The sequence below is a fragment of the Ictidomys tridecemlineatus genome, chromosome 8 (assembly GCF_052094955.1).
Source record: "Ictidomys tridecemlineatus isolate mIctTri1 chromosome 8, mIctTri1.hap1, whole genome shotgun sequence".
Lineage (NCBI taxonomy): Eukaryota > Metazoa > Chordata > Mammalia > Rodentia > Sciuridae > Ictidomys > Ictidomys tridecemlineatus.
The window spans coordinates 81,849,489-81,876,409 of NC_135484.1; the positions used below are offsets into that span (position 1 = coordinate 81,849,489).

The following is a 26,921-nucleotide window of genomic DNA, read 5'->3' on the forward strand; positions in this document are numbered from 1 at the left end:
TTGAGGAAACCAGATGAGGGGCCATGGGGGATGAGAAAAGACAGAAATCCAAGGGGTGAAAAAGCTGAAACTTGGTGTCCATTACACTCTGGTAGAGTGCAACGGTCAGGAGCCAGCTCAACACGTTTGTTACACAAGTTTTATCCTTAAAAGGTTTGTTTGTGCGTGTGAGAAAATTTGGACAAAGCCATCAAAACCAATGTCATATGTATGACCAGTCCAATTATGAGTAGCAGCCTGTGCCCATAACGTTCCACCGCTGAGCCCTGCCACCTGAACCACAAGTTCAAGAACTGAATACCTCCCTATGTGGAACAGGTCTTAACCCAAGTAACTGGGCAGTCTTGACCAGCGCCTTGCATCAAGAATTCCCAGGAGGGGCATCACCTCCTTGGACAATGAAAGAAAACCCTAATTTAGTCACTGCTCCCCAAAATTGCCAAAATGTTGTTCTATATGTCCATCAGTGTTGAGGAAAAGATTTCAAGTTGCTGCTTCATTTTGGTTCTAATGACTGGGTTCCAGTTGGAGCTCACTGGCAATTTTGGAAGCCATGTTTTTGTATGCCTCTGATTTCCCTGAAATTGGCTTGAAGAGGACCCCATTGCGAGATAGTCTGGGAAGCTTACATACCTCCATCTCCCACTGCACCACTCTCTCGGTGTACCCATCTCCATGCATGCAGAAGAGCAGAAAGGGCGTCTTGTGCATGTAGTGGCAGTTGTTGGCATCTAGCACCTTGCGGATTTCCCTCATGATGTCACTGGGATCCATGGCACTAGTGATGTTCATTCTCCAGGTGAAGTGCAGGGAGCGAGGTTTTGCTTGTTGGTTCTCCTTTCTCTGCTCAGCAGAGACATGATGACTTGAGCCCTTATATCTCAGGGTCTTCTCAGACTCAGCTGGAGGCCTTCTTGTGAGTTTTGGTGTTAACTCAGTGAAAGCTCCAGTGGTGCCTCGTTGAGTCTGGGGCAATTCTTCAGCTGGATGGAAGCAGCTGGGTGAGGCAAGAGGACCTTCGTGTGTTGCAGTTTGGCATTCCCGGGGCTGGCGGTGGAACATTCGACGAAGGGCACTGGCTCTGGGGAAGCAGAGGCAGCCCCGGGTGGAGGTACTTGGGACACTGTGGGTTGAGGTCGCTGGAGGGCTCGGAGGAGGGAAGGTGCTGTTGTTCTGACCATTCCGGCTCACTGAACGTGTGTCTGCTTTGCTTGTTTTGCGGCAAATGTACTTACTCCACAGTGTCCTCCCTCCAGATGGTGTGCTGCTCTGGTAGGCAGCAGGCATTTTCTTGAATTCGGGAGTCTCCAGCTCCTTGGGACTGATGGTGATCCCAGGTACGGGCCTGGCTGGAGAAATTCCCTTTCCTCCCACAGCACTGCCGCCGGATTTCTGGGAGGCCATTGGATGTTCTCTGAGGTGACTGTGGGCAGTGCTGGTCGGATATGGCCCAGTTCCAGCATGGTCCAGGGACTGTGTCTGCTTGTGAGTGGAAACGCTTCGCTGCACTTTGCGTTGAGGAGGCCAGCTGGTGCTCTTTCTCAGGACCCTGCTTGGCTGCACCTTAGCCAACGAGATGTTTCTGTGGGAGACGGCCACCTCTGGACCAACAAAGGGTTGGAGGACATCAAGGCCTCTGTTGATCCACCTGTCTCCCATAATTTCGGCTAGGGTGCTTCGCTTAGTTGGATTGAGCACCAGGAAGCGTTTCAGCAGATTTTCACATTCGGTTGACATGTACAGAGGGATTCGGTATCTACCTTGTAGCACTCTGTCTCTGATTTCTCTCACGTTGTGCCCAACAAAAGGAAGCGACCCGGTGACTAGGGTGTAGAGAACCACGCCAAGACTCCACACATCCACTTCTGGACCAGCATACTCTATTTGCTGGAAGAGCTCTGGAGCTGCATAGGGCGGACTGCCGCAAAACGTGTCGAGTTTACACCCAAGTGTAAACTCGTTGCTGAGTCCAAAATCGGCTAGCTTGATGTTCATGTGGGCGTCAAATAACAGATTGTCCGCCTTCAGGTCTCGGTGGGCGACCTGCTTTTGGTGACAATATTGCACTGCAGACACGATCTGCCGGAATATAGATCTTGCCTCCTCTTCCTGCAGTCTTCCTTTGTTGGCCAGATAGTCCAAAACTCCTCCTCCACTGGCGTACTCCAGGACCAAACAGAGTGCTTTTTCGCAGTCCAGAGCTTCATAGAGTTTCAGGATGTGTGGGTGGTCTAACATCTTGAGGATTCTCACCTCTCTGTACATCTTTTGGAGGACATGTGGCTTCAGATGTCTCTTATCGATGATCTTGATTGCCACTTCTTTATCTGTGACGAGGTGACGGGCCAGCATGACTTTGGCGAAGGTCCCCTTGCCCAGGGTTTTCAGGACTCTATAATCTCCAATGCGAGGCTGTTCGCCTGCAGAGGAAGCTGTGGATTTTCGGCGCTGTGCTCCAGAGTGCCCGGTCTGGGAGGTGACTTCTGCCCGTCTAGCTCCATGCGAGGGGTGCATGGTTTGACCCAAGTTGATGATCGGTGGGTCTCGGTGTCACTGGAAAATTTAGGATAGGTGAGGACTAGGCAAGGACAGGGGGTGGGGGAAAACAAGGAGAGAGTTGGAGATGGGTTGAGGGAAAAAACAGCCACAACTGCCTTTTACCAACAAATAACGTGCCCAGTTCAAAAACTCGCTCTGGGAACATCAAAGGCCAAAAGGCAAATGAGGAGTGGTTCTAGGTCCACTCATTTCTAGGATTCTCATTCTATTATCTCCTAGGCAGTCAATGCAGTCATAAAGGTACTGACTGCGTAAAGAGGGGTCATATGCACCCTAAGTGGACCAAGGACCCAGGCGCTTAGTCTGTCTAAGGAACTTGACAGTTTGGGGGTCAAGACCTGATGAAAAAGAGAACTAATTTTTTTCCACAAATATTCAGCTGGACATAAACACACTTGACAATTCAATTTGGATGGTGAAGTTGATTGGTGGAAGCACTGGGGTTGTAAGAGTGGTCCACTTTACCTTTGGAATATAACCCTGGCTGCTTATTTTAAAAGGGAAATGTTTTTCTTTTCCCCTTCTCCCTTTCTCCCTCCCTAACCTGGGGGCAGGGAACAAGATTGCCTTGAGTTATCTGTTCTCCACAGACAGGGGAAGTCACCAGAAGAACTAGGAAGTGATGATCTCCCAGATAAACTAGTTAATCCTAACACACCATCAGGATGCTCCTGGGAACCCCTGGTCAGGGCACACCTGGAGTGGAGCCTTTGAATAGTCTCCTTAAAAACCCTCTCTTTTCCCTGATGGGCAGAATCAAATCTTCTGGCACAGGAGTCCCCTGTGTTTCCCCTTTGCTGGCAAAGCAATAAACCTCCCTTTACCTTGATCTCTAAACCTTCTCCTCATTTTTGCATGGCCATCAGGGACAAGGCCCTAGGTGTTTGGTAACAGGTTAGTGACCCAGGCTCTAGTGTATTGCTCATCTGCTTTTTTCCCCTAGTGTCTTTCAAAAGTCTTCAAAACTCCTTTATTCAATAATTGTAGGGCCTGCAATATGCAAATACTAGTTTCACCTCTCTTCTTTGTAAAAGTTGTCTTGCATTTCTGCCAAATACCTGTGTCTTTAAAGAAGATTATTAATTTACTTCAGATATTGAACATGTTGGCTTTTTAATATCAGTAAAGACACAAAATAAAATGTGTCACACATGTGGCCACTTAAGACTTAGGAGTCATTCTCAAAGTAAACCTGGATGCAATTTCAAGTGCAGCCACACTCCATCTGCTGAAATTTTATATCTTACCCTCTGGTATGATTTTTGGAAATTAAGTCATTTTTTGAACAAATAGAAAATATTCAAAAATGGGCCTGGCATATGGTTTGTACTCATCACATACTTGTGAAATAAATGGTTTACCGTTGCTTTGTATTCTTAATTACCAGGAGAGAGAGAGAGAGAGAGAGAGAGAGAGAGAGAGAGAGAGAGAGAGAGAGAGAGAGGTGTATGGGCACATGCACATTGGCGCATCTTTTCCTTGTTAATAGCAGTCTTCTTGTCCATATTGAATGCTTTCACACATTATATTCTAATAGTGGTACACACATCTGGTGTCAATGTAACAGTGGTCCACCTTGTGTTTTGAAGAGACCTCTTGCTGCTCTGCCCCTGTAACTCATTTTTAAAATACATTTTTTTCTCTTCTTCTCTCACTCCTTCTCCCTAATTTTAGGCAAAACAGGATTATCTTTTTTTCCCCCCATTTCAGGCAGATTTGTCTCTCTTAGAGTTCACAGCCACCAAAGAAAGGATGTAATCCAGACTTTGGGGATGGTACCAGATGATCTCAGAAATGACTGTCTCCAAAATTAACAAGTGAATTACAACCCCAGACACAGAGCATGTATAATGTAGCCTTTGAATCACCTCTTTATAAGCCCCCTGTTCCTGCTTATAGGCAGAATCACAGCCTTTGGGACAGAAGACTCCTGTTTTTCTCCTTTGTTAGCAAAGCAATAAGCCTTCATTTTCTTTTTTCTCAAAACGGTATCCTCCTTATGGGACTGAGCTTTCAACAATATCAAGATGCTATAACAAATTCGAAATACATACTATTTGCAGTTAGTAGACAGGTATCATTTGAGTCCACCAGATTTGCACAATAACTATTAAATATTCTCCCCCATTAAGTGGGTGATACTGTGAATACTTTATCCTTTTCTCAGTGACTCATGTTCACTTGTAGCAACATCAATAAATGTAAGATTTCCAGCCTTATGGGCATTCAATAAGGTGTTCTCAATAGAGGTCTGACAGATTGTTTCATTTTGTTGGGGTTTTTTTTTTTGGTGTTGTGTTTTGGTATTAAACAACCACTGAAAAACTTAGATTATTGTGTCTAAATTATATTTTGTGACCATATAATTTAAGATTTAAAGTGAAAATTTTTGAGAGTTAATAAAAGGGGGAGCATGAGTAGTCAACAATAAAATTACACATTATTGGAACATTTTCTATGGGCTGATGAGTAGCTTTATTTTCTCAGTATGCCTATACAATGGTATAGTTAAAAACTAATGATTCTAGTAAAACAACAGTTCTATTTAAAACAAATAATGGTTTGATTTACTACAATGGTTTTAGTCAAAAACTCATTTTAAATAAAATATTTTATGCCAATTAAAATTCCACAAGTTCATAAGTACCAAAGTGTCTTTTAAAAAGATAAAAATCTTTATATTGGCTATAAACACTTGGAGGAAGAATGATAGCTCTTTGAATATATCCATGTTCTTTAATCAGATTCTTAACCTCATGTGTTCCTTAATCTCATGTCAGAGATATTTTTTCTGAAGAATATATTTTTAAAGAAGATCTCATTTAAAATTTTCAGTGCATTTCCCACAATCCTGGTCATGCTTAAATTTTATAATTAATATTTGCCTATATTGATTTTCTCAGTTGACTCTTTCAGCATATTATATTTTTAATCAGGAAAACAATCTTTCTACAATTACTGATATCCCTGTTAAACTCAGTGACAATTATTATAAAAAATATATTAAATTCAAATTTTTATTTAAAATGTGTATATATTTTAGCCAAGTATTTTTATAGGTCCCCCTTCCCTTCAAAGTGCCTCTCTTCATCTAATGTTTTCACCATGCAAAATGTGCTAACATGTTTTCTCTGTTTAAGATTCTTTCTACAGTAGTGCCAAATTTAGATGATATAAAACTCTAATCTTTATTTCATGTCAATAAGGCTGTTATGATTTGATTCTGTGTCCTTTCCAAAACTCATGTTGAAATTTAATGTCATTGAAAGAGGTAAATTTGTTGAGGTGATGAGGCTCTGCCCTCATAAGTGGATTATATTGTTATGGTGGGAATAGGATTTCATAATGGGGTAAGTTAGTCCCCCTTACCCTTCTATACCCTCTGCCATGGGATGACCTGGCAAGAAAGTTATCACCAAATGCTGTCTCATGGATCTTGGACTCTTAGCTTCCTGAACTGTAAAATATATGTTTCTGTGATATGTTACTATCACTGCACAAAATAACAGAATTTGTAACTTTCTAACTAAAAATAAATGTCCATTAAAATTTTTTTCACAATCAAGATTCCAAACAACAATTTCAGATTTTCCAAATTAAGACTGGAGTGCCTAGGCACACATCATTCATTTGTTGAATTGGTCCCTTGATTTTTGTAGGTAGAGATTTTGTTTGTAAGCTTAGTGCTCAATAATACAAATTTGCTAAAAAGATTCAAAAGATGACCTTTTTAAACATTCAACTGATTGGATATTTTGATTTAAGATTTCCAACTGATTTTAGGCAAAGTGCAACAATGACTTGCCAGGTTCATTTCCAAAATATCTGATACTATTTTTAAAGAGGATTCACAAAGTTTTTAATAAGTCTCAAATACTGTAAAATCTGATAAAATCCAAATGAGAATATAAAGCACAGTTCTGCTGTGCTGAAGTATTTTTAATACTTTAATTACTTTACTTAGATATCAAAGCATTTGATATTTTTCACATCTATTCATTTGATGGGTTGACTATTGCAGTTTATTTGGATTCAGTTTTCAGAAATGCTGATTCCAAGTTCATGTCTGATAATGGATTTCTCAATTTAGCAAGAAAATTGCTTTTACCATTATGCCACAGCCCACTAAAATGGGCCTCCTTATCATTATCACAATAACAACTAAGTTTGTCTGAAATCTTAAATGTTTTCACCAAATTTATAAAGCAATCATAAAACTCTCAAATGTCTCATCTTTTTTTATTGGCTCTAATTGGTACACATGACAGTAGAATAAATTTTGATACATCCTACATAAATGGAGTACAACTTCTCATTCTTCTGCTTGTACACAAACTAGTATCATGACATTCATGTAATCATATATGCATATACAGTAATTATATCCAATTCATTCTATTATCCTCTTACATCATATCGACTCCCTTCCCTTCCCTTCCCTCTGTGTAAACTCAAGTACATCTATTCTTCCCTAGCCCCCATCTCCTTATTGTGAGTTAGCTTTCACATGTCAGAGAAAACCTTCAGCCTTTGTTTTTTTTTTTTTTTTTTTTTTTGGATTCGCTTATTTAGCTTAGCATGATATTCTGCAGCTCCATCTATTTACATGCAAATGACATCATTTCATTGCTCTAAGGCTGAGTAGTATTCCATTGTGTATATACACGTTTTCTTATTTTATTAAACTATTTATTCATTCTAATTTGTTATACATGATGGCAGAATGCATTTAATTTTATATTACACATATGAAACACAATTTTTCAAGTCACTGATTGTACACAAAGTATTTTCACACCTTTCATGTCCTCAAATGTGTACTTAAGGTAATGTTTAACTCATTCACCATCAATCCTACCACATTTTCTTCATCCATTCATCTGTTGAAGGGCATCTAGGTTCCATAGTTTGCCTATTGTGAATTGAGTTACTATCAACATTGATGTGGCTGTGTCACTGTAGTATGCTAATTTTAAGTCCTTTGGGTATAAACCAAGGAATGGGATAGCTGGGTCTAATGGTGCTTCTGCTCCAAGTTTTCTGAGAAATCTCCATACTGCTTTTCATAATGGTTGCACAAATTCACAGTCCCACTATCAATATATGAGTGTACCTTTTCCCCCACATCCTTGCCAAGACTTCTACAAAAAAAAACTATAGAATACTAAAGAAAAAAATTGAAGAAGACCTTAGAAGATAAAAAGATCTCCCATGCTTTTGGATACGCAGAATTAATATTGTCAAAATGGCCACACTACCAAAAGCATTACACAGATTTAATGCACTTTCTATTAAAATCCCAATGACATATCTTATATAAATAGAAAAAACAATTGTGAAATTCGTTTATAAAAATAAGAGACCCAGAACAGACAAAGAAATCCTTAGCAAGAAAATTGAAGTAGGAGGCACCACAATACCAGACCTCTAACTGTACTACAGAGCCATAGTAACAAAAGTGGCATGGTATTGGCACCAAAACAGACCTGGAGACCAGCGGTACAGAATAGAAGACACAGAGAAAAACTCACATAAATGCAGTTATCTTGGTCTAGACAAAGGCACCAAAAACTTTCATTGGAGAAAAGACCGCTTCTTCAACAAATGGTGCTGGGAAAACTGGAACCCCTATATCTCACTCTGCACAAAATTCAACTCAAAGTGGATCAAAGATTCAGGCCCTAGAACAGAGACCCTATGCCTAATAGAAGAAAAAGTAGCCGTAAATCTTTACCACGTAGGCTTAAGAACTGATTTCCTTAACAAGACTCCTAAAGTATAAGAAGTAAAATCAAGAATCAATAAACACGATGGATTCAACCTAGAAAGCTTCTTCTCAGCAAAGGAAACAATCAATAAAGTGAAAAGAGAGCCTATAGAATGGGAGACTATCTTCACCACGTGTGCCTCAGATAGAACAATAATCTCCAGGACATAAAGAGAACTCAAAAAACTTAATACCAAAAATCATCATCATTATCATCATCATCATCATCATCATCATCATCATCATCATCATCCAATCAGTAGATGGGCAAAGGAACTGAACAGACACTCTACAGAAAAAGAAATATAATTGATCAACAAATACATAAAAAGCTGTTCAACATCTCTAGCAATTAGAGAAATGCAAATCAAAATTAAGACTTCCAGTCAGCATGCCAATTTTGAAGACTATAAGCAATAATAAATGTCTCATCTTCACAGAGTGAAGTTCTAGATGTATTTGTGTTCATGTGTTGAAAGAAAATATATAAATCATTATTAGATAATTTCTAAATTTGATTTCTTCTGTTTTGACTGATTCTTAGTTTAATACCATTGTTATGAAACCATCAAATTTCAAACATCTTTTAAACATGAAACTATTGCTTTATTGATGAAATCAAATTCAATAACAGGAATACATATGGTCATAAAAATTCAGAAACAAAAATGAGATTAGTACAGGACACCTATTATTTGGTCTCAATGAAATGCTGTATCTCAAGAATGACTGCATAAATTCACATTCTGTAAGTGCATGCATTAAACAAATACCTTTATGTTTAAAAATGTCATCCATTTTGAGTAGGTACCAATGTTTGTTTAGGGTATCCATGTTTTCTGGTTTTCATGTGACCAGGAGTATCATCAGTTCAAGCTCCACGGTGAATATAAATACCAGAAGACAAGCTACAGCATCAACTTTCTTGACTTCCAGAAATTTAGCCCTTAACATTTAATATCAATTTTTTCAATGTATTTGTGCTAAAGGACATGCAGAAAGTAAAATGTTTATCAAATAATATAATGAATTTTAAAGCCAGTGTAATGGAACATACTTGTAATCCCAGCAACTTTGGAAGCTGAGGCAGGAGTATCACAAATCTGAAGCCAGCCTCAACAACTTAGTGAAGCCCTGTGGAACTTAATGAGAAGATTTCTCAAAATAAAAAAAGGACTGAGGATGTAGCTTAGTGACTCAAGTGCCCCTGGGTTCAATCTCTAGTGATGTATAGTGATGATTTACATTTAAGAGAGTAAGTAGTATCTCATGGTGACTGACAAAACCATAGTAGGAAGCATGCTCAGCTGCTCTCTGTCTGTTGTAGAGAACAAATCCCTGTCTATAATTTCTGAAATAAGCTTCTGCTCAGAAACACATTTCAGTTCATCTCACCTATCATTTCCCACATTTGCCAACTTTAGAATTGATGACGTCAAGCCCAGGGACAGTGACTAGTATAGTACACCAAATGGCCAGCAAGGACAACAGGAAGATTTCTCCCACCACCTCCTGAGACCACCCTGTGGCCTGAAGGCATCTTCCGTTCAGCTTCCTTGTGTATGTCCTACAAGTTTTCTTCAGATCATCACAGCTGATTCTATAAATGCAGAGACTAAACTATCAGACTGGAGTTACATGTACTCCAGATATATCTAACCACATGGTAAAGCTAATTCTAGTCCAGCTCTAAAACCAGCTGTGAGTGCATCTTGTCATGGCTAATAACTTCCCCTTTACTCCAGCTTTTGTGCTTCTTCTAACCACCTTCAATTTCAGCATAACTCTAAAATTTTGACTCAGGATAAGAAGTGAAATATCTCTAGACTTGGCATAAAGAAAGTTAAAGAAGAAAAGAAAAAATAGAAAGATGAAATAAGACAGAAAATGGGGCTAGGATAATAAGAGAGGGACAGAAAGAAAATGTGTAACAAATTCTCATTGATATCTATCCATAGGTAACTTGATCAAGAGACATTGTAAATATAAAATTTTTTCTTTTATTTTTCAAATTCTTATCACAGAATTGCTTTACAAATTAAATGATAATATTTTCATGGTGGATGACTTTAATTCTTTTCAAAAAGAAACATTTCCTTAGGGTTCAGGCAGTTCTTTGTTGCAAAAATAGCAGGTGTAAACAGTGACAGTTGGACACCAACTGAGCCCCCACAAGGCAGGAAATTGGAGGGGACATTATTTTCTATAGTGTCAAAATTAAAATGTGTCCATTTTATAGTAGCATAAAAAGCTTATTTGTGGCCTTTTGACTCTAGTGTAACCTCTTACTGTCCCCAGAGACAACATTATACAAATGATGTTCATAAAGTAGACAACTAAAAGAACATTAACTTTGTACCTAGATTGGTACCTCTCACTATGAAAAGAAATTCATGTATGAAGTATTTTAATTACATTTCAATAAAGAGTAATCTGTATGCTTATTATAGCACATTCTTAAAAACCCCTTACCAAAATATTTTTTTGGAGGGAACCAGGGATTGAACTCAGGGGCACTGGACCACTGAACCACCATCTCCAGCCCTTTTGTGTATTTTATTTAGAGAGAGTTTCACTGAGTTGCTTAGCACCCTGATTTTGCTGAGACTGGCTTTGAACTTGAAATCCTCCTAACTCAGCTTCACAAGCCACTGGGATTATAGACATGCATCACCAGGCCCAGCTCTTACTAAAAATTTAAGAGGAAAATTTTAAAAATTTAGATGTTTTTAAAACTATTTTTTGTTGTAAAAATTCCTAAAATGCCATTAATATAAATTAAGAACTGAGTTTTTAAAGATAAAATTATTTTAGTACTTAAAAAACCAACCAAAGAAAGAAAAACACATGTACAGACCTTGAAAGCTCAGATCTTGAAAATGTATGATAACTGTTATCTGTTAACTGTTATCTGTTAACTGTTATCTGTTAACCTTTATCTGTTAACTGTTATCTGATAACTGTTATCTGATAACTGTTATTTCCAGGCTATGTGATATATACTATAAAGACACATGTCTTTCAGCTTATTTATATTGATGCATGAAGACAAATGATAGAAGAACATTATTTATAGATAAATATAGAATATTATTTATAAAATATACCCCATGATTCCCTGAGTAAATATATTTATTTATTTATTTTTCAAACTTGGTCATGGTAAAAAACAATGTTTGAAACTTTCCTTACCCAGTTTGATAAATGTCAGTACATTATGTTGTGCTTCAATTGATGTTCTATTCTCAGTGGAAAACCTCTATAGAAGAGAGGTTTTTATTATAATATGTTAGATGTATCACAATAATTAAGCCATCAGGCTTCTTTGAATGGGAGGTATGGAAGCCACCTTTTCAGCTAAACATTATTGAGAAGCTTACTATCACTCAAATGCTTGTTTGAAAAATAATCTTTAAATAAATTTAAAATTTGAAAAATCCTGGAAAGTAAATTCAGTGAAATGCATTGAAACAGTCAGTGTTAAATCCACAGAAGTAGTTTTGGTCAATCATCAAAGTCAAGAGAAACAACAGGCCCCTCTAAGCAGCTGATTATTGAACTTTCAGGTTGAGTGTGAGTTTGGGAAGGGAGCTTGTTCCACTTGCCTAGGCCCAGCTTCTTCCTGCCACTAGACCTGAGGCTGGTGTGTTTAGCTGGGGCTTCAAGAAAAAGCAATTGGACATCCATTATTTTTATGGTCAGTCAGAGTTGATCTAACCAATGAAAGAACAGGACTTATAGATGTTAAAAGTCTTATTGTGCTGATTTCTATGCCAAATTTTAGTCTGACAATATGATTTTCAGAGTAATTTTTAAATGTGGGAATATCTACCAAAATTCCCTCAAACAGTAATGATTTGCTATTAAAAAACAAGAAGAACAAATCTTAAAGAACAAAGAATAAAGTATAGGAAAGAAAATGTTTGCTTTTAACAATGGATATAGTACCTGGAAGAATTAGATAAGCAAAAGTTAGACAATAAATCCAAACCTTTAAGTAGAACCCAGCTCTCCCAGTGATATATGAACATTCCAGGGACCACAGAGATTTTGAAATCACTGCAGAGAGAACACAAATACAGTTTGTAGAGGTTAATTTGGGCATTAGAGGACAATATTCCCATTTGGAATGTTTGTTTCTTTTTTGTTTAAATAACTGGGTTGCAGAAAGATTTCAAATAGATTTCTGAGAGAAAACATATGAGTTTTTGGATTTAAATTTAAATAGTTGCAACAAGATTACCCTAATATAATATGCCTCAGAATAACTATGAAAATCATCATATATACTGCCCAAAATACAAGAAACAATTGTTTTTCTCCAACTGAGGCAACTGGAGAATTAAAGCATATAGAAAAGTAGTTGTTTTTAGTCATGTGGAAATTCTTGAAAGTGATAGATGGAGACTGGTAGCTTGAAGACGGTTAGACAAAGCTGATGACATAGTGTCTACTTCCAAATGTAGAATGGCAGTAAATGTACTTCTCTCCAAACCCTAAGAGCAGTTCAAAGATATTATCTAATTCATCCATTCCTTTTTTTTAATAAAATGATACTTATATCACCCCATGAGATAGTCAACTGCTCTACTGCAATTATCCTGAGAGAATCAAGGAATCTATGACACAGGACTTGTCATACATCCACTTAGCAAACAGACAACAGGCAATGTCACTATCTATAACAGGCATTGAGGATCAACAGTAAATAAGATATAATCTCTGAGAGAAGTGCACAGTTCAAGGTAAAATAGATATAGAGATCATGTCAGCATGATATAGGTGTTCTGAGAGTAACTACAACATTATCTTTGGAAAGATAAGGATGTTCAGGAAGGGTTTGTCATCTATAGGGAACCTAGATATACAAGTTGACCAGGAGAGGAGAGTGATGAAAGGATGTTCCAATGAGAGGGGACACAATACGCAAAAACCTAAGGGCCAAATACATAGGTCATGTTAGAGGCTCAGGAATCATTGTCACTGAAGTAAGAGAGAAGGGGTGTTATGAGACTATGCTGACGACATAAACAGAATCTAGACAATGAAAGGCCACAAATAGCATGTCAGGGATTTGAGGCATTATCATGTACATACATAATGAGAAGGCAATAAGGCTTTCAAGCAAAAACTGATTTTTGCTGGATCTGAAGATAAAAAAGATTGTTCGGACTGCAGGTGGAGAAGGGTGTGAAGGTGAGAAAGACTGTATGCAAGGAGAACAGTGAAGAGGGAACAGTTCTTCAGTAAGAGAATTCAAAATTTCATTGGGATCAAACAGAGGTAGCAGAAGTGAGGACAGACAAAACTGCCCCAATCCAACTGGTCTTTATGAGGCCCAGCAGATAAGACTTCGCAGCAGGAAGGACAGAGACCAAAAGAAGGAAAGTAGGAAGACTTCTGGGTTTTTGGTCTTGGCATTGGGTGTCCTTAAATGGGGAATACAGGCTAGATTCTGGTTGATGAATTTAGTTTTTAACATGTGGAACTTAGGGTTTCTGTGATTCCCCAAGAGAAATTCTTGTGTTTTCTCTATTATTTTCTTTACTTTTTAGGTACTAGGGATTAAACTCAGGAGCACTCTACCACTGAGCTAATCACCAACCTTTTTCATTTTCTGAGTCAGGGTCTCTTTAAATTGCTGAGGCTGGCCTCAAACTTCTGATCCTCCTACTTCAGTCTCCTGAGTAGCTGTTAGGATAGTTGTGCACCACACACCTCTTGGAACTTTTGTTCTTATCAGGATCCTACTTTGTTCAATGTAACTATATTAGACGAAATAGGACAAAGTGAAGGAAAGATTATATACTGAAGGCAAATATTGATGAGGAAAAGGGAGACAATTGGAAAACAAACCACTGAGCCAGTGAAAGAAAATGAAATGCCAGGTACAGTGGCTCACACCTGTAATCCCAGCCACTTGGGAGACCAAGACAGAAGGATCACAAGTTCACAACTTAGTGAGACCCTGTCTGAAAAATAAAAATTAAAAAGGACTGAGAATGTAGTCCAGTGGAAAATCACACCTGGGATCAATCTCCAGTACCAAAAGGGAAAGAAAAGAAAGGGAGAAAAAAGACACTACTCAGTGAAATGGAATTACAAAATCATAGTATCATAAGTATTGTGAGTAATTTTCCTCATTTACAAGATTAAAGAAGCAAGCAACACCTGAATTGCATGTTGTCTGAATAAATTCACGTAGGCAGAGCATGAACACCTGTGTGTACACAAAGAAGTCAGTGGAAACATGAGTTTAATAGAAAATAAGGTCAGACCACCTACCTGACATGGGTAGCCAATAAGATTGTCTGTCTTGACTTGATTGACCTGATTGGCCTCAGTGTTCAGATCTTAAGGACATATGTACATCTCATATTGAATATTCTGAGGCTTCTTGACAGGAGATTTTTAGTGACAAAATGTTCCGGTTCTGAAAGACTATGGTTATTATGCATGAAATTTTGTTGGTCTATTTTTTTAACCATCATGACATATGCAGAATGGAAATATTCTTAATTTAAGATTTAATGGATTTCCTTTTTCATGTAATATATACTAGATAATTGTCCAATCTTGACAATGTAAAAAATAAATACAAATAACAGAAGTTGAAAGAACTCAGAGGAAGAGTCAATAGTACTAATATCTGTATGTTATAAAGCAGAGAATAAAAAAATGAGTGTTTATGATTGATGGAACAAAAAATAAAATTATGAGTACTATTCAATGTTCAAATATACGGATTTAGGAACAAAATGATAGAAAGTTTGTATGGTATGTCACCTAAAGGTTAAAATGTAGCTACCAATTCAGCACAGTGCTTGGCTGCAATCATGACAATGGCATTAATATGTGTGAACAGAGATTGTGTCAATCAGAAAGAACATACCTGAAAAATGCACTATTGTGTTCCTAACAAAGTCAAGGGAGACTGGTACACTTGTGAAAGGATCACTCAAAATACACTCCATGCGTTATGGTTTAGATGTGGTGTACCCGGAAAGCTCACACGTGTGACAATGCAAGAAGGAGGACATGGGAATTGGAGCATGACTATGAGGTATGTATTTTGTATCTGTAGAGTGGAGTCTCTCTCTCTGCTTCCTTAGTGTGCTGCCTCCCTCCACCACCCTCTTCCAACATAATGTTCAGCCTCACCTTGAGCCCTGAGCACCTAAACCTTCTCTGGACTAAGGCCTCTGAAATGGTGAGCCCTCAAATAAACGCTTCCTCCCCCACAATTGTTATCGTCAGGTCCTTTAGTCACAGCATTGAAAAAGCTGACAAAAACACCATGTTTGTTCATTCACACTGACTGGACATCTGCATGCTAATGATCAGACTTGCCATTCAAACTAGTTTATAAGCAGGGAAACCTTGTCACAATAACACAAGTCTTTTGGTTTGTGAGGAGTTTTGTCTTATCATAAATTAATAATCTGACACTCAGGATTATACTGCATTCTCTGGAGAACCCAGTTATTGTAAGCTGATCTCTTCATCCACCCGACTCTATGAATATAAATCATGTGTCTTAGCCTAGAAGACTGAGAACAAGATTCTGGATAGTTGTTAATTTGTCACAGACCTCTTGTTAGACAGCTATTGGGAATCTTGTGGATATTCCTGGGCTTTTCAATATTCATCTTTCTTCCTTCAGCAGTTTGAAGGAAGCCTCCCTTTTTGAGATCAACACAGTCTTTGTTGCTTCTATCTAACATTCTTGTTTCCATAAGGTAGAGAGTCATTCATTTTTAATAGCCACACAGTACTAGTTCTCTGAGAAGCAGAGAGCAGTTCTTAGGTCACAGACGTGGTATATCTGAGGTGGGAGAGCAGGGCCCTCTGGGGAAACCTTGTATGCAGAAGTTCCTGGAAGCAGAGGGAGATTTTACTGTGAGTCTGATGAAGCTTGTTTCTAGGTCTCCTCACTGCCTGGAGCCTTTACTGGGCTCTAGAAGCTTCACTTGTGATGCACTCATGCAATCACTGGCTTTTCTAAAATTTTCAAAAATGAGATATTTTAATGAGATATTTTAACAGTAATTGTTTATATGGCTGTCTCCTTCCTCTATGACTTCTCCCATTCAAAAATACCTAGAGTCAGTTATCAATTTAGTGGCTGTAGATGTTTATGGCTTTAAAAAAAGTTGAGTTGAAGGTAAATTTACTTGGTTCTAACACATTTGTTTCCAAGTTTTTCACATGTAAATTGTTACCAACATGCCAGTCAACACTGAAATGAGTATATAGACCTGAGAATCATCATGTGATATAAACATGCCCTAAGGTCTCTAGCTCAGGAGAATGATAGGTAATAGAGAGGAAATTAGGTTTGAAACAAATGGTGCAAGAAGCCAGATTATGGAAAAATCTTCTAGTTATCAGAGATGTAAAATTTTAGAAGAAAATTCAGTTCATGTTGTTGCCAGTCAAAAATGGAAGTTCTATTCTTTTAGGGAATTTTTCACTAATGCTGTATATATAACTTTTTTCACTAATGCTGTATATATAACTACCAGCAACATAATGTATTTTACAGGAATCCCTCCCAATAGAATTTATTAGAATTCCTGCATCAATATGGCATAAGCCAAGAGAGGTAATAGAAATGGTAAGTATATCTCATTGTAAAAATCTCATATTAAATGTAACCCAGTTATTAATAATAAAGCACAAATTTTACTCAGCTATCCTAGAAGAAATAGTCTTTCTATATTATTAAAAAGAATATTATAAATTATTTGTCTTATAATGAGGTAATCAAGGTGCAAGGATGTTGTAGAATTTGTGAGGCATTACTTTTCTGAATTTTCAAATATTTGTGGAATACGTCAGTTTTTTAAATTTTGCAAGTTGTTTTTAATTTTCTTTTCTCAATAAAAGCTCATATTTGTATATAACTTTGTATTTTAATTTTGTATTCATTTTATTAAAGAGAGCCCTTCACTATTAAATAAACTTCATGTGAGACAAAATTGGGATCTCTTCCTTCATGAACCATAAAACTTAAAGTGATCTCAGAAAACACAGTGCAGAAGATAGAGAGTGCTCTATGCACATGATATCAGCCTTATGTGATGCACACGCTGGAGATGCTCTTCATTTACATGGAATAGAAAATGTAAACATATTTGAGGTATGTTGACAAGGGATAAAATCACAACGTTTAACCTATTTCACCTAATTTCACTGCCTTCCCCTTTCAGGTTACCTTTTTATAAAGAGAATTTGTTTAAGAAAAGACCACAAATATTTGTGTGTGTGTGTGTGTGTGTGTGTGTGTGTGTGTGTGTGTGTGTGTGTATGTGTGTATGTGTTTTCTCTGGAATCCTAGGCAATTTCACAAGATAAAAACTACATTAAGGCATGTTAGTCATTTGAAGTTGTCATACAACAACAAAAGAATTATGTTTGGGGGACAAATGAGTTAGATGTCCTAAATTTTTCCCCAAATCATAAAATAATAAATGAAACTATTGGAGAAGAAATGAATAATTAAAGTTGTCCTCCAATTAAGTATCTATGAATATGAAAAAAGTGCAAAAGGAGATAGCTTTTAATGTTTATTCTCTCTTGATAGATACTAAAATGGTACAAGAAATTTGATAACAACTGTAATAATCAGAATTACAGTATTATAATATAACAGCATTTGGTGCATGTCTGTGGAGGAATTATCTTGCAAATAAAACACTAAGAGAGAGAGGAAAAGAATACACAGACTCCTCCTCCTGGTCAAAACAAAAACAAAAGCAAAACAAGAAAAAATGGGAAAGGAAGATTATCCAATCAAACAGAGAAAAGGAGGAAGTGATGGAGAGTCACAGAGGGACGAGGTACCTGAGCAACTGGATGTTCCCTACTACACAGTGCCTATACTCCTTTAAGTTCTTTTATATTCACAAACTCCAGTGGTACTTATTACAATAACTATCTTACAGAATACAAACTTTCAGTTAAGAGAACTAAAATAACTTCCAATGAACACATAGCTATAAGAGATGAAGCCTGGGTTCAGAACCAGATCTGACTCCAGATCCCATACTCTTTTTAATCTCAAAGTTCAGATCTGTCAAGAGTGGCTTTGGAGCCAGCCTAGTGACTCACACCTGAAATCCCAGCAGCGCGGGTGACTGAGGCAGAAAGATCGTGAGTTCAAAGTCAGCCTCAGCAAAATCAAGGTCATAAGCAACTCAGTGAGACCCTGTCTCTAAATAAAATATAAAATAGGATGGGGATATAGCTCAGTGGTCGAGTGCCCCTGAGTTCAATCGCTGGTACCCACCTCACCACCAAAAAAAAAAAAAAAAAAGAATGTCCTTGAAGGAAGAACTTCTATGAGCACAGATTTGATGAGATTCTGTAACATTAATGGGACTGTTGCTAAATAAGTAAAAAATATAGTTTATTATGTGCAAGATAAGATTTTCAGCATATATATGTGTGTGTGTGTGTGTGTGTGTGTGTGTGTGTATATACATATATATATATAATTTCATTTAATCCCTATTATTTATAACGTGATTGGCATTCATAGCATGAAATTCTCTTCCCTAAGCTTCTCTTTTACCTTGTTTTCAGTGGATGATATCAGAATGAGACTCTGTATCTCAACAAAAAGTGGGGGGGGGGAGAAATTAAGACATATTTCAAATGGAAAGATAATCTTCAAGAGCAGGGCATCCATTTTTTTTTCCTATAACATTATAGAAGCAATCCATGATTGTAACATAAACACAGCTTGAAGTATATAAAGAGTAATTTTCCCCCACACCTACTGTAAATCCACTATTGGAGCAGACACATAGGCACACATAGACAATCACAAATAGTTAAGTATGCCTCATGGGCATCTTTCTTTTTAAGTTCTTATATTAGCTTCTTGGCACATGGTATTACTTTATAGATAGTCTGCCATATGGACATCCCATCATTGAGTTAAATAATTTTTTTCTAATTAATTTTTAATTGGTAAATAAAAATTATACATAAAACTAAACCTATGCAAGCTTTGCATACCAATGAAAGAAATTATCCCTGTTTCTTCAGAAGCATATCAAGGGTTCTCCTAGTTCTATCATCCGTCTCTCACTCTTGGCATATGCTCAGAATTCTGCAATGGCAGTAAATCCCTTTATAGGCTTCTACATAACTGATTTATTGGACTGGCCAATGCTTTTCATTTCTTCAGACTCATTAAAATATAGTAAATTGTTACTGTGGCACACATATTCAAAGCTGTTGAGCAACAGTCTGTTAGGTATTTTCTGTTTCTACCAGTTTTGAGGAGTCAGTTATGTTTTCACACAAACAAGTTTATGATAGTTTTGGATGTTATTCTAATTATAACACAAGTTGAAGAAATGCAAATGATAAATATAAATGTTCCTATGAAAACTGAATTGAATTCTGTGGAGAAGTTAATAAATGTACCTTTTGCTGCTAAAATAAATTGGCATGAAAATAAACACAGAAAAAAGCCATAAAAATTGTAGGAAAATCCACAAAATTTGACAAGGTTTGTGTACTCAGATTATTTTGCACATGCCTTCAAAACATTTATTTTAGCACTGTAAAAATATCTAAATACATAGAGAAAAATATTGCCCTTGAAAAGACTGAAATTGAATTATTTTCTACTCAAGTATAGAAAAAGACCGAGAAAGTGTGAGAATATTAGTTTTTTTTGCAAGAAATATTCAAAAGGTAAAGTTATTTTAGAAGCTACAAATGATACAATTATATAAAAGGGAAAAACATTGCATTACTTAATAGGTACCCTACCTCCTATCTCTTATGCTAAAACACATGAAATAAGTTCTTAGGGTACATCAGGCTTATATTTCCATAACATGAAAATTAGAAAGAAAAAAACCTATAGGTTTTTAAACTTGAATTGTAAAATGAGAAAGAAGAAACAATAGGGAATAAAGTAAAGATAAGTAAATGTCCAGTGCATGCATGTAACTACATATGTTCTAAAGATAAAATGTCCATGATACAGCTCCTGTAGTTTATTTAAGAGTGCAAAGCAACCCAAAGTATAGTGTGTATAGGTAGCAAATACATTGGTTTTTAGAATTAAATGCAGAATTCCATTATCTTTGTTAGAAAAAGGGCTATGTACATTCAAAGAAATACCCTCTTTCTAGAAAAAAAATAGAATTTTTTATTTTCCATTCTAAGTTTTATAAACCTTGAAAAGAGCTCAAATGTGTCAATCCATTTTCCTTGAATTATATCCTATCAATTAACATAAAGAATAAAACAAGAGACCAGGAACTGAGAAATCTCCAGGCAAGAGAGGGAGATAGTACCAGGCACTCAAGTCATATGAGACAGCGGTCCCAAAAAGAGACCTATGAGGTACAGTCTTTCTTCAGGGACTAGTGGGTGCCACTCCCCACATCCAGGCACCCTGCGCCAGGACCAGTCTTCCTACCCTGGTTACCTCCACCACCCAGTGGGCAGAGACATCAGCTTACAACAGATGACCCCACTTACTGAATGAGAAGCAGGAAAGATACGGATCTCTAAAGCTAGCTACAACCCTTGTTTCTTCCTTCGAGTTTTTTTTGTTGTTGTTGTTTTTGTTTGTTTGTTTCTCTTTTACCCCTTTATCCTCTGGTCCTCACATCCCCAATATATGTGAAACCAAGAACTTTCCATGAAATAGGACTTTGAGGACTGAGTCATCTGAATAATATAATATAGAGGTATGCCATTTTTTTCTTTCATTTTTCTTTCCCCCCTCCAAATTTTACTGGTTTAACATCTGCATTTTTCTAAATACATATGTGTGTTTGTTTTATGTACTCTACTGTCATCCCATGTACTTGCCTACCCTAAATTACTTCCTGCCTTTTTCTTGCTACTAATCCTCTTCTCTAGATTTATCCTTCATACTTCCTAAGATATATTAACTCTACAGCCTCATCTCCTACCTCCTCAGCATATCGTCCTAAGTCCCACCCCTAGTTTATAGTCCTCTGTCAGAAACTGTAAACCTTTTTACGGAACTACTGATTATATTTTAGATAATAATTGAATCCAACATTTCTGTACATTGAGACTAAACTGTAAACGTCTTAATAACAACAAATTGTTCACAGGTGGTATATTGTTGATATTGGAATCTGTTAACATTGTCCTTCCCCACAAAAGAGAGGTCTTTGAACCCTAAAAGAGCACTACAAACCTATAGCGTAAAAACAATAACAATCTAGACCCACAGAGCTGGAAAGGAAGACACACAAGCAACATAAAAGACAAGGAAAGAAAGTGCCCCAAACAAATGAAGACACCACTTCTTTAGAATCATTGGCAGTCACAGCAGAAGAAAGGACAGAAGGAATTTAGGATGTACATGGTTAAAATGTTCTGTGAACTCAAAGAAATTTTAAGAAAGTAAATACAGGCAGGGAAAGATCACTTTGATTTTGAGCTACATAAATAAATACAGGAACCAAAAGATCCTTTCAACAGGGAGATACAAGTTCTAAAAAAATCATACAGAAATCCTTGAAATGAAAGAAATAATAAACCAAATTAAAAGCTCAAATGAAAGCATCACCAGCAGAGTATAACACTTTGAAGATAGGCCATCAGCCAATGAAGACAAAATATATAATCTTGAAAAGAATATAGACTACACAGTGATAATGGTAAGAAACAGTGGGCAGAACATTCAAGAAATATGGGATAACATAAAAAGACCGAATTTAAGAGTTATTGGGATAGAGGAAGGCATAGAGATCCAAACCAAAGGAATGAACAATATATTCAATGAAATAATATCAGAAAATTTTCCAAACATGAAGAATGAATTGGAAATCCAAATTCAAAAAGCCTACAGGATGCTGAATGTACAAAAACACAACAGATCCACACCAAGACACATAATAATGAAAATGCCCAACATACAGAATAAGGAGAGAATTTTAAAAGCCACAAGAGAAAGGAATCAGATTACATCTAGGGGAAAACCAATTAGGATAACAGCAGATATTTAACACAGACCCTGAAAGCTAGAAAATCTTGGAATAACATATATCAAGCTCTGAAAGAAAATCAGTGCCAATCAAGAATCTTGTATCCAGCAAAATTAAGCTTTAGATTTGAAGATGAAATAAAAACCTTCTATGATAAACAAAAGTTAAAAGAATTTATAGCTAGAAAACCAACACTAAAAAACATCCTTGGAAAAATATTCCATGAAGAGGAAACAAAAAACAACAATGAAAATCAGCAGAGGGAGGAAAGAGAATACACTAAAGGAAAAACTAATCAAAGAAGAAAATCAAGAAAGTTAAATAACAAAAAGAAACAAATATGGCTGGGAATACAAACCATGTCTCAATAGTAACCCTGAATGCTAATGGCTTAAACTCACCAATCAAAAGATACAGATTAGCATATTGGATTTAAAAAAAAAAGACCCAACAGTATGCTGTCTCCAGGAGACTCATCTGATAGGAAAAGACATACACAGACTGAAGGTGAAAGGTTGGGACAAATCATACCACTCACATGGACTGCGGAAATGACCAGGTATTTCTATCCTTGTATCAAATAAAGTAGACTTCAAACCAAAGTTAATCAAAAGAGATGAAGATGGACATTACAATACAGCTCAAGGAAATAATATGCCAACAAGACATAACACTCATAAATATATATGCCCTAGATAATGGTGAGGATACATTCAGCAAACAAATTCTTCTCAAGCTCAAGACACATCAAAGAAAGACAATTTTAGACCAATATCTCTAATGAACATAGATGCAAAAAAACTCAATAAAATTTTGGAAAATTAAATACCAAAAAATATCAAAAAGATTGTGCACTATGATCAAGTGGGATTTATCCCAGGTATGCAAGTTTGGTTCAACACACAGAAAACAATAAATATAATTCACCACATCAATAAACTCAAAGATAAGAATCATATGATCATCTCCATAGATTCAGGAAGAGCATGTGACAAAATACTGTACTTCTTCATGTTCAAAACACTATAAAAACTAGGGATAACAGGAACATATCTCAACATCATAAAGGATATCTATGCTAAGCCCCAGGCCAACATCGTTCTACATGGAGAAAAATTAAAGGCATTCCCTCTAAAAACTGGACAAGACAGGGATGCTGTCTTTTACCACTTCTATTTAACATAGTCCTTGAAACACTAGAGCAGTTAGACAGATGAAAGAAATTAAAGGGATACATATAGGAAAAGAAGAACTTAAATTAGCACTATTTGCTGATGATATGATCCTATACCTAGAAGACCCAAAAAGCTCCACCAGAAAACTTCTGGAACTAGTAAATGAATTCAGCAAAGTATAGGATATTAAATCAAGACCCATAAATCAAAGGCATTTCTGTATATCAGTGACAAATCCTCTGAGAGGGAAATGAGAAAATTTACCCCATTTGCAATAGCTTCCCAAAAAATAAAATAAAATAATTGGCAATCAACATAATGAAAGATGAGAAAGATCTATACAATGAAAACTACAGAACCCTAAAGAAAGAAATCAAAGAAGACCTTAGAATATGAAAAAATCTCCCTTGCTCTTGGATAGGCAGAATTAACATTATCAAAATGACCATACTACCAAAAGCACTATACACATTTAATGCAATTCCAATCAAAATCCCAATGGCATTCCTCATAAAAATAGAAAAAACAATCATAAAATTCATCTGTAAAAATAAGAGATCCAGACTAGCTAAAGCAATCCTTAGCAGGAAGAGTAAAGCAGGTGGCATCACTCTACCAGACCTTAGGCTATACTACAAAGCAATAGTAACAAAAATAGCATGTTATTGACACCAAACAGACTGGTAGACCAAAGTTACAGAACAGAGGACATAGAGACTAACCCACAAAATTACAATTATCTTATATTAAACAAAAGTGCTAAAAACATGCATTAGAGAAAGATAGCCTCTTTAACAAATGGTGCTGGGAGAATTGGAAATCCATATGCAATAAAATGAAATTAAACCCTTATCTCTTACCATGCACAAAACTCAACTCAAAGTGGATCAAGGACCTAAGAATTAAATCAGAGACTCTGTGTCTCTAATAGAAGAAAAAGTAGGTCCTAATCTTCATCATGTGGGATTAGGCCCCAAATTCCTTAATAAGAGTCCTATAGTGCAAGAATTAAAAACCAAGAATCAATAAATGGGATGGACTCAAACTAAAAAGTTTTTTTTTTTTTTCTCAGCAAAAGAAACAATCTGTAAGGTGAATAGAGAGCCTACATCTTGGGAGTAAATTTTTATCCCTCACACATTAGAAAGAGCACATATCTATAGGTTATATAAAGAACTCAAAGCGCTAAATACCAAAAATCCAAATAATTCAATCAATAAATGGGCCAAGGACATGAAAGAAACTTCTCAGAAGAGGATATTCAATCAATCAACAAATATATGAAAAAATGCTCATCATCTCTAGTAATTAAAGAAATGCAAATCAAAACTACTCTAAGATAGCATCTCACTCTAGTCAGAATGGCAGCTATTATGAAGACAAACAATAACAAGTGTTGGCAAGAATGTGGGGGGAAAAGGCACACTCATACATTGCTGGTGGAACTCCAAATTGGTACAGCCAATATGGAAAACAGTATGGAAATTCCTTGGGAATCTGGGAATGGAACTATCATTTGACCCAGCTATCCCTCTCCTCAGTCTATACCCAAAGGACTTAAAAACAGCATACTACAGAGTCACAGCCACATCAATATTTATAGCAGCACAATTCACAATAGCTAAACTGTGGAACCAACTAGATACCCTTCAGTAGATGAATGGATTAAAAAATGTGGCATATATACAAAAATGAAATATCATTCAGCAATGAAAAAGAATAAAATTATGGCATTTGCATATAAATGGATACAGTTGGAGAAGATAATGCTAAGTGAAGTTAACCAATCCAAAAAAAAAAAAAAAACAAATGGCGAACGTTTTCTCTAAGATAGATAGATAGATAGGGAGAATGGGAGGAATTGACAAACTCTATATAGGGCAGAGGGGTGGGAGGGGAAGGGGGGAGTAGGAGCTTAGCAATAATGGAGGAAAGTGATGGACATCATTATCCAAAGTACATGTATGAAGACATGAATTGGTGTGAGCATACTTTATATACAAACAGAGATATGAAAAATTTTTCTATATATATAATAAGAATTGTGATGCATTTCGCAGTCATATATTTAAAAAATAAAACCAATTAAAAAAGAATAAATTAATAAATGACAATTCTGACTCTTGATGGAAGGCAATATATTAATAATAAATTCTTTTATTTAGAATATTTTAAATGTTTTTCAGATTTATAAAAGTTGACACTTTATAATTTGCTTTTTAGGGACCATAAAATTATAGTATTATTTTAATGTTTGATACTAGAACATATCATACATATATAGTAGTTGGTAAACATAAAAAATTAACATATTTCAGTGACTATAGAAACAATTTCACATTTGAATATTTATGAAATGTTGAAGTGTCTTACTCTACTGACATGAATATTTATGGAGTGTTTCTTTTCTTTCTTTATTAAATAAATATTTTCAGAAATTGAGATGGCACATATGGTAAACTGCACATTAGTTCCAAGGTAATGCAGCATTTACGTCATCATTAAGATACATATTTGTCAAAAAAGGAAGGGAGTATTCTTAAAAAGGTCAAAATTATAATGTAAAAATCTTTAATAGCTATCCATCAAAGTCAATAAGTTTCATTTTTCTGAAAGGATATCCTAATCCTAAAATTCAGTGCAATCATTAATACAAAAAATAATACTGAACAATTCTGCAACAGTTTACTTCAATGTTAAATTCAGTAACTTTCCAAAGGTAAACAAAGCAAATATTTAGAAAATATAAAATAATGGATTTAAATGTAGTCTGAACATTTAAGGTTAGATTAGAACAATGCTTTCTCTGTATGAGGCTCTCTGGATTTAATATTACCCTTATTGCACATTTCCCTTTTTCTCCTGCAGAATTTCAGGACAGTAACTTTGAAAGAGTTTACTTAAACAGCATTCTGTGAAAAAGTTTTGCATTTTAGTCAACGATATATAGACTTCTGTTGCCAACAAAAGAGTACTTCCAAGGTTTATCATTGAAATGATAAGATTTAATGGAAACACACTTGACTCTCAGCATGATGAAACATACCTATCATTCTCACAACATGAAGTATTTGACTACTATCTCTAATCCATTTTGCCACAGACTTGGAAAAACTCCTTATTTTTATTAAATAAACTCTAAGGCCTTTAAAATATAGGTTAGAATTTCTAGTGAAACTGTTGATTGAATACATATATTTATCACCAAACTCCTTAAAACCCCACCACACTTACAATGAAGAAATTAATGAGATACTAATCTATAAAGACAATGAGAATAAGGAAAAAATACCCAGAAATCAAGAAAAAAGTATCTTTTGAAGTTTAGAAAATAGAAAGCCAATAGTATGTCAAGGCTAAGTATGTGGTGGTGCACACCTGTAATCTCAGTGACTAGGGAGGCTGAGACAGGATGATCCTTAC

At 36.1% G+C, this 26,921-nt stretch overlaps 1 pseudogene; it reads right to left on the minus strand.

Moving 5' to 3' along the window:
* Nucleotides 1–507: 507 nt before the first annotated feature.
* LOC144365774 (MAP/microtubule affinity-regulating kinase 3 pseudogene) lies at nucleotides 508–2,514 on the minus strand (annotated as a pseudogene).
* Nucleotides 2,515–26,921: the final 24,407 nt, after the last annotated feature.